Source organism: Entelurus aequoreus, linkage group LG13, assembly GCF_033978785.1.
Source record: "Entelurus aequoreus isolate RoL-2023_Sb linkage group LG13, RoL_Eaeq_v1.1, whole genome shotgun sequence".
NCBI classification, from domain to species: Eukaryota; Metazoa; Chordata; class Actinopteri; order Syngnathiformes; family Syngnathidae; genus Entelurus; species Entelurus aequoreus.
In genome coordinates, this window is record NC_084743.1 from 64,055,615 (window position 1) to 64,070,874 (window position 15,260).

At 39.4% G+C, this 15,260-nt stretch overlaps 1 long non-coding RNA gene across 1 annotated transcript in view; it reads left to right on the top strand.

The window, feature by feature from the left end:
- The first annotated feature begins 1,737 nt into the window (after positions 1–1,737).
- LOC133663949 (uncharacterized) overlaps positions 1,738–15,260 on the top strand; it is a 69,519-nt gene continuing 55,996 nt past the window's right edge. Inside the window, exon 1 of the long non-coding RNA XR_009828438.1 lies at positions 1,738–2,213. This is a non-coding gene — a long non-coding RNA (uncharacterized LOC133663949). The remainder of the gene's footprint in view (positions 2,214–15,260) is intronic.

Sequence of the window (15,260 nt, forward strand, 5' to 3'; positions counted from 1 at the left end):
CACTACCGTTCAAAAGTTTGGGGTCACCCAAACAATTTTGTGGAATAGCCTTCATTTCTAAGAACAAGAATAGACTGTCGAGTTTCAGATGAAAGTTCTCTTTTTCTGACCATTTTGAGCGTTTTATTGACCCCACAAATGTGATGCTCCAGAAACTCAATCTGCTCAAAGGAAGGTCAGTTTTGTGGCTTCTGTAACGAGCTAAACTGTTTTCAGATGTGTGAGCATGATTGCACAAGGGTTTTCTAATCATCAATTAGCCTTCTGAGCCAATGAGCAAACACATTGTACCATTAGAACACTGGAGTGACAGTTGCTGGAAATGGGCCTCTATACACCTATGTAGATATTGCACCAAAAACCAGACATTTGCAGCTAGAATAGTCATTTACCACATTAGCAATGTATAGAGATAGTATTTCTTTAAAGCTAAGACTAGTTTAAAGTTGTCTTCATTGAAAAGTACAGTGCTTTTCCTTCAAAAATAAGGACATTTCAATGTGACCCCAAACTTTTGAACGGTAGTGTATGAATAAATTAATAACAGTTGCAATTATCAGTGTGTTCTTGTTGATTGCCGTACACGCAGAGGTCTTATTTTGATTGATCTCCTGAGGTGAGAGAATGCATTGAGTGTGCGTTCCCAAGACTACGGCAACAATGAGCAATTATGCTAATAAACCGCAGTCAAATGCAATGTAAACATTGAAAAGCAGATGCATTATATTTCATATATCAATCATGGCCATAGATTGACTAATTACAGAGGCGGGTGGCAGTGTGATGAATGGCTCTTAAGGGGTTGTTGTTCTGTAATTCTCATTGCTTTGGCTTATATGGACAATTCACTGACAGCTCAGGCCATCGCCAGGTCATGCATCAAATGAGGGATGCGGTTTTCAATAAAGCCAAATCAATGTTCTCTGGGATATGAATTTAAAGAAGTGACTTTATTGAAAGGCACCGGTGCGTGGCCTACAGAAAAAATAAATCTGGACAATGAAGAAATGAAATGAATGAAGGAGGAGTAGTATGAACTTCTGAGACGTGTCCCACCTTAATAACTTTCAGGCACTGTACTTATGGCATTTATATTGCATCTGAACACACCTTACGCTTAATGGTATGTACAAACCCCGTTTCCATATGAGTTGGGAAATTGTGTTAGATGTAAATATAAACGGAATACAATGATTTGCAAATCCTTTTCAACCCATATTCAATTGAATGCACTACAAAGACAAGATATTTGATGTTCAAACTCATAAACTTTATTTTTTTTTTTTGCAAATAATAATTATCTTAGAATTTCATGGCTGCAAAAGTAGTTGGGAAAGGGCATGTTCACCACTGTGTTACATGGCCTTTCCTGTTAACAACACTCAGTAAACGTTTGGGAACTGAGAAGACACATTTTTTAAGCTTCTCAGGAGGAATTCTTTCCCATTCTTGCTTGATGTACAGCTTAAGTTGTTCAACAGTCCGGGGGTCTCCGTTATGTTTTTTTGTTTTGTTTTGTTTGTTTTGTTTTTTTTCATAAAAAAATACAATCATGTGTGCTTACGGACTCTATCTCTGTGTAATAGTGTGATGTTGTTGCGCTATATTATGAACTAGACAGGGTGTTATATTTTATTTTGAAGTATCGCTTTTATTTTGAAGAACCGGATGTCCGGTGCAGGAAGTGTCTTTGCTGTTTTTTCGATTGTTTTACTTCCTCTTCCTTCGGACGTTTGAATGAGAAGGTAATAGTTCTTCAATGCTCCGTGTTTCTTCATATTGTAAATATTCTTCCTAAACGTCCTAGATACTTTAAAAGTTAACCCAATAATGTTGTGTGTACAAGTGATGTGTTTAAAGTAATTTTTATGCACAATTTCGTTTATTTAGAAGTAGAGCGTCGACTGTGTGAATTGTTTGGTAGTATTTACACGTGGTATTTACCTCACACAGGAGCAGATTTCACTCCGCCCGAAAGTTGTGACCTGTGTGTGTGTGTGTTTCGTGTTTCCAACGCAGGTATGTGGAGTTGTGCATTATTATTATTTTGTGATAAAACGTTTTTGTTAATGTAATTTAATTTATTATTATTTTCATATGAATGAATGTTTGTTACTTCCTCTTCCTTCGGACGTTTGAATGAGAAGGAGCAGATATCACTCCGCCCGAAAGTTGTGACCTGTGTGTGTGTGTGTTTCGTGTTTCCAACGCAGGTTACCAATAAATACTGAACCGACGGCATGTATGCATATATATTGATATATAATGTAGGAACCAAAAATATTAATAACAGAAAGAAACAACCCTTTTGTGCGAATGAGTGTGAATGACTGTAAATGGGGGGGGAGTATTTTTGGGTTGGTGCACTAATTGTAAGTGTATCTTGTGTTTTTTATGCTGATTTAAAATAAAAAATAAAAATACAATTTTTTTTTTCTTATTTATTTTTATTTTTTTCTTTCTTGTGCGGCCCTGTACCAATCGATCCACGGACCGGTACCGGGCCGCGGCCCGGTGGTTGGGAACCACTGCTTTACACCACTGCATCCCACGCTTTGCATTGGACCTGGTGATGTATGGCTTAGATCAGGGGTCGGCAACCCAAAATGTTGAAAGAGCCATATTGGACCAAAAATACAAAAAAAAAATCTGTCTGGAGCCGCAAAAAATTAAAAGCCATATTACATGTGTCATGAGATATAAATTTAATTAAGAGGACTTAAAGGAAACTAAATGAGCTCAAATATAGCTACAAATGAGGCATAATGATGCAATATGTACATATAGCTAGCCTAAATAGCATGTTAGCATCGATTAGCTTGCAGTCATGCAGTGACTAAATATGTCTGATTAGCACTCCACACAAGTCAATAACATCAACAAAACTCACCTTTGTGCACTCACGCACGACGTTAAAAGTGTGGTGGACAAAATGAGACAGAAAAAGAAGTGGCATAAAACATGTCCTAGAAAGTCGGAGAAATTTATACATGTAAACAAACTATACGGTGAGTTCAAGGACCGCCAAAATAAGTAGGAAAAAACGGCGCTCGCCAAATACTCGAATGAGTGAAGCATATTTAATATAAACAGTGTGATTTATAACAATTAGGGAGGTTTGTGTCATGTTTGTCCTCCTACAGAAACCATACTAAAACAAAAAAATACATTTTTTCCCCTCATCTTTTTCCATTCTTCTTACATTTTTGAAAAATCTCCAGAGAGCCACTAGGGCGGCGCTAAAGAGCCGCATGCGGCTCTAGAGCCGCGGGTTGCCGACCCCCGGCTTAGATGAAACCCATTTCATGAAGCTCTCTGCGTACTGTACGTGGGCCAATTGGAAGGTCACATGAAATTTGGAGCTCTGTAGCAACTGACTGTGCAGAAAGTCGCCGACCTCTTTGCACTATGCGCTTCAGCATCCGCTGACCCCTCTCTGTCAGTTTACGTGGCCTACCACTCCGTGGCTGAGTTGCTGTTGTTCCTAAACTCTTCACTTTTCTTATAATAAAGCCGAATATCGGGGAGGAAATTTCACGACCGGATTTGTTGCACAGGTGGCATCCTATGACAGTTCCACGCTGGAAATCACTGAGCTCCTGAGAGCGGCCCATTCTTACACAAATGTTTGTAGAAACAGTCTCCATGCCTAAGTGCTTGATTTTATACACCTGTGGCTAGGGATGATGTTTGATAAGAAATGATCGAGTTTGAGTCTATTATCGAATCCTCTTATCGAACCGATTCCTTATCGATTCTCTTATCGAGTCCAGATAGGTTGTTGTATATGGAAAAAAACACACAATATTTGGTTTAACAAAAGCTCACTTTTATTATATAAGAAAACAATTTAATCTAAAAAATAAATAAATATTGACTGTTGCCCCCCTAAAAAAAAAAAAAAAAATATTGACTGTTGTTACCCAAAGTAAATTAAGTGGGATTTTTCAGAAAAACAAATATATAAGGTAACACAAAAACAACCTGTCTCTGTGATCACTATAGGTGTATAAATAATACTAGTGTTAAATAAAATCAGTCCCTTGGGCACAAAACTGGAAATAATACAGCTCTCCAAAAAGTGCAATTCTGCTGCTATTTGACATAACTGTTTGTTATGATGCTTTGACATTTTTGCACTTTATTTCTTTATTGAAAGAAAATTCTATGAATAGAAAAGTTGTTTGCAAATGTGGTTACAATGCTAAAAAAATGAAAAGTTAAAGCTAAAAAAAGAAATACACTTTATTGAGTTAACATTATTTCTTTATAGGGGGAAAGCTGTTATGAGCTAGGGAATATAACAACTACACTACCCATCATGCAACGGGAGTGACGAGCATGCGCGGTAGCCCCGAAAAGTGTTGTTGCATGTCGTCACCCGTGAAAGTAAACGTCAAGAACTCAGCCAATACGCCTCGTCTGCATTATTTATAATTAGACAGACAACACATATACAGTGTGATTTTGTTTTGTTTACAAGGAAAGAAAAACAAAAGTTGAAAAAGGGAGATCATGTCATATATGTATGTGCTGCGGTTGCTATAAGAACGTTGCGATAGCTGCCGTAAAGGAGGTGCGTTGCTATGTTTCCGGTTGGTCGTAAAAGTGTTCGTCATGTGTTTGTAGTCTGCTCAAATCTCCCAGTAAAGTTATTCATTGGATTATACTTTTTGTTTTGAACTTTATTACACCTTGGAGCACTTTTTCCCGTCCATTTTTTTCCTGCCTTCGCTATCTGCGCTTAATGACCGAGATACGTGACTGATTTCTTGTGATGTCACACGGAGCATTTCTGGTCGGGACGGGATTCGTTCCGAGGGGTTCGAATATAGAACCAACCCTTTTTCTTTACTATAGTGGTCTCGATAACGGGTACCGGTTTTTAAAAAGGGATTCGAGTCCGAGGACTCGGTTCTTTTCTTATCGAACAACCGGGAAAACCGGTTTCGAGTATCATCCCTACCTGTGGCCGGGCCAAGTGATTATTACACCTGATTCTCATCAATTGGATGAGTGGCCAAACACTTTTGGCCATATAGTGTACTTAAAAAAAAAAAACTAGATAGGCTCCAGCATTGTTCCCTCTAATTGTTCATGTGTCTGAGCAAACACAAAAACTCACTGAGCATTCGTGGAGCTCATGTGAGCAACATCACACGTGGCAATACCAGCAGCACACCTGTCTCAAACCAATCTTTTATAATAACACTCAAATGTCATTTTCATGAGATTATTTTGTAATATCAGTCATTTGGCCCACTTGTAATGAAAATAAAAGAAATCTTGTTTTTCATAAGCTATGGATTAGTATTGTACAGTATGTCTGGGTGGGGGTCCAGCTTTGGAAATCATTTGTACCCCTTTCAGAGATCACATTTAGTTCCTCTTAAACATCCTCATGTTGCACAATGAAATGTAAGCATAGGATGAAGTGTGCATTCCTGTAACTTTCTCTAGTAACAGCATTCCATGATTAATATAAATAAATTAATAATAAATGACAGTAGAATAAGCACACGTATGACTGAGGAGTCATAGTGTAACTTTATGTGGTGTTTGAGTTGTCCGACTTTTTGTGTGGTCATAAATGCACCAGTGGCTTAGTGGTATGCGTGTTGGCGACAGATGACAAGTTGGTTTTGGCCTGGTTTGTACGGCAGAAAATGACTAGTTTTTCGAGATAGAAGTTTTTTTACTCATGTTTTTGGTGTGGTTATGGCCGAATATAAACAGTTTTGCTCAATAAAGTGATCGATATAATTCCTGTCCTCGAAGCATCTCGATAGACGTTACAATAATTGAACGGTGTTGACGAACACAGTTAGGGCCGCTTGTTGTCACTGTCACTCAGAGTTGCATTGCAAAATTACACAGAATAAATGTGTTAATTTTGTTTAGAATTCAGATGGGATTTGATTTGGTGCTCGGTAGGGATGTGCGTATCGATTCTGTGGTATCGATATATCGATACTCACACGCTACTCATTTGGCATCACTTTTCTGAAAAAAGTATCGATATAAACCAAAAAACGGCGTGTGGGGGGTGCAAGCATCACTTTCAGATGTTTTTGATTACTTACTTAACTTACTATGTGCTGGGACATCCCTGTACCTGGCAGAGTATAGAGCTGGCCCAGTCACGTCACAGGAGACAGCGAATGAGCGTCGTCAACGTGCAACACACACACAGCCAGCCGACAGCGTTGTTACTTTTCCTGAACAGCAAGCAGAGATTTCAGTAAAGTGTGACGTGTGACGACATATCTCGGTGTGATGGTGTCAGACATTTTTGTAGATCATTTTTCCAAGTTCATTTTCTCAGGGAACTGTCTTTCGTATGCAGATTTATAGGACAAGGAAATCCTAGTTTATTGTGATAAGGAAATTATTGACTTTGCTTCAAAGAAGTGTTATAAGTCTACTTCCACAAAGAGGTTTGAAACATAACATTGTTATGAATAAATGTTTTTTTAAGCTTTTTCTACCAAGACTTTTTTTTTCGAGAAATAAGAAAAGTGAAAATGCGTATATTTTTGTTTATATTGAATTTATTTTTCATATTTATGTTATTTATTTTAATTTTACTTGTATTATATATTGACCATAATAAATGTGGTATAAGTGGTCTGTATTTGTCTTGTGATTTGTCTTAAAGGCCTACTGAAATGATTTTTTAAAATTTAAACGGGAATAGCAGATCCATTCTATGTGTCATACTTGATCATTTCGCGATATTGCCATATTTTTGCTGAAAGGATTTAGTAGAGAAAATGGACGATAAAGTTCGCAACTTTTGCTCGCTGATAAAAAAAGCCTTGCCTGTACCGGAAGTAGCGTGACGTCACAGGAGCTAGTATTCCTCACAATTCCCCGTTGTTTACAATGGAGCGAGAGATTCGGAGCGACAACGCGACGATTACCCCATTAATTTGAGCGAGGATGAAAGATTCGTAGATGAGGAACGTTACAGTGAAGGACTTGAGAGGCAGTGATGGACGTATCTTTTTTCGCTCTGACCGTAACTTAGGTACAAGCTGGCTCATTGGATTCCACACTCTCTCCTTTTTCTATTGTGGCTCACGGATTTGTATTTTAAACCACCTCGGATACTATATCCTCTTGAAAATGAGAGTCGAGCACGCGAAATGGACATTTAAAGTGACTTTTATCTCCACGACAATACATCGGTGACACACTTAGCTACTGAGCTAACGTGATAGCATCGTTCTCAAATGAAGATAGAAACAAAAGAAATAAACCCCTGACTAGGGGATAGACAGAAGATCAACAATACTATTAAACCATGTACATGTAACTACACGGTTAAACATTCTCAGCCTGGTAAGGCTTGACAATGCTGTTGCTAACGACGCTAAGGCTAATTTAGCAACTTAGCAACCGGACCTCACAGAACTATGATAAAAACATTAGCGCTCCACCTACGCCAGCCAGCCCTCATCTTCCCATCAACAGCCGTGCTCACCTGCGTTCCAGCGATCGACGGCGTGATGAAGGACTTCATCCGTGGGTTTGGCGGCAAGCATCGGCTAGGCGTAGTAAGTAGTCCTTGTTGTGTTGCTGTAAGTATTGTACTTAGCCGCTAATACACCGATCGATCCCACCTACAACGTTCTTCTTTGCAGCCTCCATTGTTCATTAAACAAATTGCAAAAGATTCACCAACACAGATGTCCAGAATACTGTGGAATTTTGTCGAAGAAAACAAGAGGTTTTTGTTTCGGGTCGATGGGGTCCAACCACTTCCGTGGATTTTGTGACGTCACGCGCATAAATCATATCCAAAGGAGTTTTTCAACCGGAAGTGTGGCGGGAATTTTAAAATTGCACTTTATAAGTTAACCCGGCCGTATTGGCATGTGTTTCAATGTTAAGATTTCATCATTGATATATAAACTATCAGACTGGGTGGTCGGTAGTAGTGGGTTTCAGTAGGCCTTTAAATAATAACAATAGTAATAATATTTTTCACTGTATCTATGAAAATGCAAGAAAAAGTAGCGGTATCGTATCGAATCCTAAAAGTGTGGTATCGCCCATCCCTAGTGCTCGGCATATATTTGCTGTGCGCAGAGGACGCTTGAGCAGTGCGCAATTGCGCAGGCGCGCACCTTAGAGGGAACGTTGGGCTCCAGCGCCCCCCGCAACCCCGAAGGGAATAAGCGGTAGAAAATGGATGGATGGATGGATGGCCGATACTGATCGGTGGCCAATCGATCGGCTCATCCCTACCTGTGCCGTCGCGTGGTCTCGTCACACAAACAAATTGCGCCAGTTGTGTGCCGTTCTACTTTGAGCGGTAGACATTTCAAGGCAACGCTGTGGTAAAAGTAGCTGTTGTTCATCACAACTGTCAGCAACCCTGCAATTATCGGCAGCAACAGGGAAGCGCCTGCAGACACTGAGACGCACACACGCATAATCCATTGTGTGTTGTTATGGGGGAAAAAAGAAAAATATATAATGCAGTTACTAACATCCCGGTTCGACGAGATAATAACCGTCATTAAGGTGTAATGGCTTGGAGAGCCAACAAATCCCACTGCCTCTAACCATCGGTACCTCTTTGGTGTGTATGCAAATTGGGACACACCCCTGAGACTGCACTTGTCGGAGTCAAAATGTGAGATTATTAGGAAAAAAAATGCATTTTTAAATGATCTGGATAAAAAGTATAACGTTTGTTTAAACAGGTAAGCGTTTTCTTATATTGTTTCATGCCCAGCAATTTCTAAGTGTAAAGGAATCTGCTTAATCTCCCTAAGCGTTTGTTTTATTCCTTTCCATTTCTTTCCCGTGCAGAATATAAAAGCCGGTATGCAAATGTGTGATTATAGTGGCTTACCGGCTACTTTTTTGTGTATTCCGTTTAATTGGGCGACTCATGTCTATGTGTGCATCTCCTATTTGTTGAAGTGTGAGTCTCCCTTTGTCGGACATGAAGGGTAATTGCAGCCTTTGTAGATTGCCGAGGCAGGTGGTGAGCCATCTGGTGACGGCAGGTAAGAGAGGAGGATTGGATCTTCGGGGACAAAGGAGTACAGAGTGGCAGGGGAAGGGATGGATTTACCCTTCCGTCACTCGCACTTGAATAAACAGTCGCAGTGACGCCGGCGATGGAAGCCATAGTAGAATGGCGGCTACTGTATTGTCTGGTTAGCATGCAGGTAAATGTTTGCATGCGATTATGAAAGTCAGGTTTGCAACAGATGGTGAGCTCACTATAGTTGTTGGAGGCTAACCCCGAATACTGTAACGTCTTATTCCATTTCACGATTGATTTGTCTTAAACGCAGATTTAGCTGCTGCTGCCGTGCAAAATAAATAAACAGTTGTCGTATATTTGTTGGTCGTGTGATGGGTGATGAGCCAAGAAGACGCCAACGAGGATCGGTCGGAGAACAAGCTTTATTTGTTTCAGCGAGCCTCAGACTGGAACTGCAGCTTCCAGGAGAAATAGTACGGATGGGCCTGATAACTCTTCTGCTGTCCTCTTTACGAAAAAAATCTGGCATTTACATTGTTTTTACTATATTATACTGTTAATGGAAAAACAGTAGAATTTTTTTATTTTTTATTCCGGCAACTTAGCTGCCAGTTTGTCTACCTTAAAAACAAATGTACCGTCTTTCCACTTACAGTAATACACTGTTAAAAAACAAACAAATGTAGATTTTACAGTCAAAAACTGGCAGCTCAGAAGAAGCCAACGAGGAATGGTCGGAGAACAAGCTTTATTTGTTTCAGCGAGCCTCAGACTGGAACTGCAGCTTCCAGGAGAAATAGTACGGATGGGCCTGATTACTCTTCTGCTGTCCTATTTACGTAAAAAAAACTGGCATTTACATTGTTTTTACTATATTATACTGTTAATGGAAAAACAGTAGAATTTTTTTATTTTTTATTCTGGCAATTTAGCTGCCAGTTTGTCTACCGTAAAAACATATGTACCGTCTTTCCACTTACAGTAATACACTGTTAAAAAACAAACAAATGTAGATTTTACAGTCAAAAACTGGCAGCTCAGAAGAAGCCAACGAGGAATGATCGGAGAACAAGCTTTATTTGTTTCAGCGAGCCTCAGACTGGAACTGCAGCTTCCAGGAGAAATAGTACGGATGGGCCTGATTACTCTTCTGCTGTCCTATTTACGTAAAAAAACTGGCATTTACATTGTTTTTACTATATTATACTGTTAATGGAAATACAGTAGAATTTTTTTATTTTTTATTCTGGCAATTTAGCTGCCAGTTTGTCTACCGTAAAAACAAATGTACCGTCTTTCCATTTACAGTAATACACTGTTAAAAAACAACAAATGTAGATTTCACAGTCAAAAACTGGTAGCTCAGTCAACATAATTTCAATGCAAGAAACAGTACTGTATTTCCTTGAATTAGCGCCGGGGCGGTAATTAATTTAAAACCTCTTCTCACTCCAGCGCTTACCAAAGGCATGCGGTAAATTTAGGCATGCGCTTATAAATTTGAGTGTGATGTAAGGATACCATCATGACATCGCTTAATGCCACAATAAAATTTAAAGCACAATGAATCATCCCGGGAGTTCTTTTTGTTTGAGTCTGAAAAGGCAATTAAAATAACATTATTACCGCCTGTTAGCAGGTTTTCTTAGCTCATGATTTGTTTCTGAAATGTTACTCGTACAACTGCATCAAATATTTGACACACGCAGCTATATTAATAAAACATTTCTTCAAAATAAAGCGCTTTGAAAGGCGCAACTCCAACAACAAAAAGTCAGCTCTCAACCACTACAAACTAACACAATATTAATAATAACAATTGCAATTACCTTAAATCCTACTGAATAGCTCTTTATCTTCTTCCCTTTATGCGATTTTAAATTATTGAAATTAGCCTCCTCCATTATGAAAATGATGCCTTGAAAGGTGAAGTGTCACTCATGACGTGACGAGTTTGACCCGGCGGTAATTCTAGGCATGCGCTAATTATTTTGCGAAACGAGTTTGACCCGGCGGTAATTCTAGGCATGCGCATATTATATACCCGGCGGCAATTCAAGGAAATACGGCAGGTTTTTTTTTTTCAATTTACAGTATAATGCTGTAAAGAACAATTGAAAATGTATTGTCATTTTTATTAATTTGATGGGTAGTTTGCTGTAAAGTTAAGTGTTTTTATTTAGACAAAAAAACATGTTTGGAAAATATAATATACTGTAATATTTGTCGCAATATCGGATACTATTAAAGTTGAAAATGTATGCGATTTCAAGCAGTACATATATTTTTTCTGTCAAACTGAAAATAATCAATTACATTTAGTGAGAAAATATGAAGTACTTTATTGACACATATCATTTCCAGGTGTTTGTGGGTCAGATAAAATAATCCAGATCTGACCCCCCGGGCCTTGAGTTTGACACCTGTGCTATATACGGTATTAAGTCCTTATTCTGATAACTCGTGCGATAATATCACATGAAATCAGTTACGGAGTCACCAAAATAAAAGGTGTGTGGACATCAAAACTTATTTCTGACTTTATGCAAATGATATCGGTGGTATTTCATTCGCTCTGAACTTTGTATGACAGGTCATCAGCGGGGTAGTTATGTAAATATGCAAATTCAAATTGTTTTGCTGGCGCTGAGTGTGGAAAGGGAAAAGGAACGGGTAACCGGTTGAAAGGGACAAGCAATGAGACGAGCGTATTAAAAATGATAATTAGTACGGATGGCGATAAAACGCTTACCTTCGTTGCAGGGGCCTTTAATTCTGCCTCTAGTTTGACATTTGGCAAGCTGACCTATTTAACTACCTTTTGTCGTTCTAAGCATCAAGCTGCTGCCACAATTCAGGAGTCGAATATAAATATTAACGACAAACGCAATGAAAAAGCTCAATGAAAGTGTTTGTAAAGAGGCGGCAACTTTTTTTTACAGCATTTAATTTGACAATAAAATAGCAATCTACACCAACTCAATCCAAAAACGGTATAATTCACTTCACTGGAAAATTCTGCAAAACCCAAAACCAGTGAAGTTGTAATTTGTAAATAAAAACAGAATACAATGATTTGAAAAACATTTTCAACCTATATTCAATTGAATAGACTGCAAAGACAAGATATTTAACTTTTGAACTGGAAAACATAGTTATTTTTTGCAGATATTAGCTCATTTGGAATTTGATGCCTGCAACATAATTCTAAAAAGCTGGCACAAGGGCAAAAAAGACAGATAAAGCTGAGGAATGCTCATCAAACACTTATTTGGAACATCCCACAGGTGAACAGGCTAATTGGGAAATGACAAATCTCAAAAAAAATCTTGTTGACATGTATGACTTACGTGTTCTTATGACAATGACAATAAATTAATTGATTGATTGATTGATTGATTAATTGAAATGTGTCAGCAAATTGTTTAACAACGACTTTTCTCAACTAGCTATTGCAAGGAATTTAGAAATGTCACCATCCACAGTCCATAATATCATCAAAAGGTTCAGATAATCTGGAGAAATCACTGCACGTAAGTAGCAAGGCTGAAAACCAACATTGAATGCCTGTGATCTTCAATCCCTCAGGCGGTACTGCATCAAAAACCCACATCAGTGTGTAAAGGATATCACCACATGGGCTCAGGGACACTTCAGAAAACCACTGCAGTTTGTTGCTACATCTGTAAGTGCAAGTTAAAACTCTACTATGCAAAGCTAAAGGCATTTATCAACAACACCCAGAAACACCGCCGGCTTTGCTAGGCCCGAGCTCATCTAAGACGGACTGATGCAAAGTGGAAAAGTGTTCTGTGGTCTGACGAGTCCACATATTAAATTGTTTTTCGAAACTAACTGTGGATGTCGTGTCCTCCGGAACAAAGAGGAAAAGGACTATCCGAATTGTTTTTGGCACAAAGTTGAAAAGCCAGCATCTGTGATGGTATGGGGGTGTGTTGGTGCCCAAGACATGGGTAACTTGTGAAGGCACCATTAATGCTGAAAGGTACATACAGGTTTTGGAGCAATGTAAGTTGACATCCATGCAACGTTATCATGGACGCCCCTGCTTATTTCAGCAAGACAATGCCAAGCCATGTGTTACAACAACATGGCTTCATAGTAAAAGAGTTCGGGTACTAGACTGGCCTGCCTGTAGTCCAGACCTGTCTCCCATTGAAAATGTGTGGCGCATTATGAAGCCTAAAATAGCACAATGGAGACCCCCGGACTGTTGAACAACTTAAGCTGTACATCAAGCAAGAATGGGAAATAATTCCACCTGAAAAAGCTTTAAAATGTGTCTCCTTAGTTCCCAAACGTTTACTGAGTGTTGTTAAAAGGAAAGGCCATGTAACACAGTGGTGAACATGCCCTTTCCCAACTACTTTGGCACGTGTTGCAGCCATGAAATTCTAAGTTAATTATTATTCTCCAAAAAAAAAAAAAAGTTTATGAGTTTGAACATCAAATATCTTGTCATTGTAGTACATTCAATTGAATATGGGTTGAAAAGGATTTGCAAATCATTTTATTCCGTTTATATTTACATCTAACACAATTTCCCAACTCATATGGAAACGGGGTTTGTAAAAACAAGTATAGATTTTGAGTCAATCGATTCTAAACGGACCCAAGAATCCAATGGAATCGTGTCCTGCCCAAAGAGTCGCAGCCTTATTGTTCTCACAATGAATCCATTCAGTTTTTTGATATCACACTGGCTGTCGAGAAGAAAAAAAGCTGCTGGATGTACTTCGCAGCATGAGAGCGATGCATAGCCGGCAGCCTCCGGTGCAGACGAGAGAGACAAGGCGAAAAAAAAAAAAAAAGCATTCCTGGAACAGCTGACAGACTTGCTCTTTGAAAGATCCTCCGTAAACCTGCCAAGGTCCATGTCTCGCTCTTTGTCTTCGTAGCCCTTAAACAGTTTCGCTGTCTGCGGGCGGGCGTTTGTACAGCATGTACGGGGTGACAGCTGATGCCTCGGCGCCGCACGACGTGCCGCCGCGGCGTGACTTATCAGTCTCGCGAGCACAAAGACTCCTGGGCACGCCTGGGAAATGAAGAGACGTCCGCTTATGAGGTCAAACCATTTAAGGGTGTCGGTGCTGTGGCAATGAAGGTATCCGTGGGCTCCAGGGATGCGACATATTTATTGATACAATGGACTTTTAATTAAAAACTGCAAGGGCACGACTACCACGACAAATAGAACCCCCTCATGTCTTCTAAAAAAAACAAAAAAAAACAGTGAAGTTGGCACGTTGTGTAAATCATAAATGAAAACAGAATACAATGATTTGCAAATCCTTTTCAACTTATATTCAATTGAATAGACTGCAAAGACAAGATATTTAATGTTCGACGTGAGAAACTTCATTTTTTTTGTGCAAATAATCACTAACTTAGAATTTAATGGCAGCAACACATCGCAAACAAGTTGGCACAGAGGCATTTTTACCACTGTGTTACATGGCCTTTCCTTTTAACAACACTCAGTAAACGTTTGGGAACTGAGGAGACCAAATTTTGAAGCTTTTTAGGTGGAATTATTTCCCATTCTTGCTTGATGTACAGCTTAAGTTGTTCAACAGTCTCCGTTAGGCTTCATAATGCACCACACATTTTCAAAAGGAGACAGGTCTGGACTACAGGCAGGCCAGTCTAGTACCCGCACTCTTTTACTACAAAGCCACGCTGTTGTAACACGTGGCCTGGCATTGTATTGCTAAAATAAGCAGGGGCGTCCATGATAACGTTGCTTGGATGGCAACATATGTTGCTCCAAAAGCTGTATGTACCTTTCAGCATTAATGGTGCCTTCACAGATGTGTAAGTTACCCATGTCTTGGGCACTAATACACCCCCATACCATCACAGATGCTGGCTTTTGAACATTGCGCCTATAACAATCCGGATGGTTCTTTTCCTCTTTGTTCTGGAGGACGCGACATCCACAGTTAGTTTCCAAAAACAATTTGAAATGTGGACTCGTCAGACCACAGAACACTTTTCCACTTTGCATCAGTCCATCTTAGAGGGTCCAGCGAAGCCGGGAGTGTTTCTGGGTGTTGTTGATAAATGGCATTGGCTTTGCATAGCAGAGTTTTAACTTGCACTCACAGATGTAGCGACAAACGGTAGTTACTGACAGTGCTTTTCTGAAGTGTTCCTGAGCCCATGTGGTGATATCCTTTACACACTAATGTTTCTTTTTGATGCAGTACCGCCTGAGGTATCAAAGGTCCGT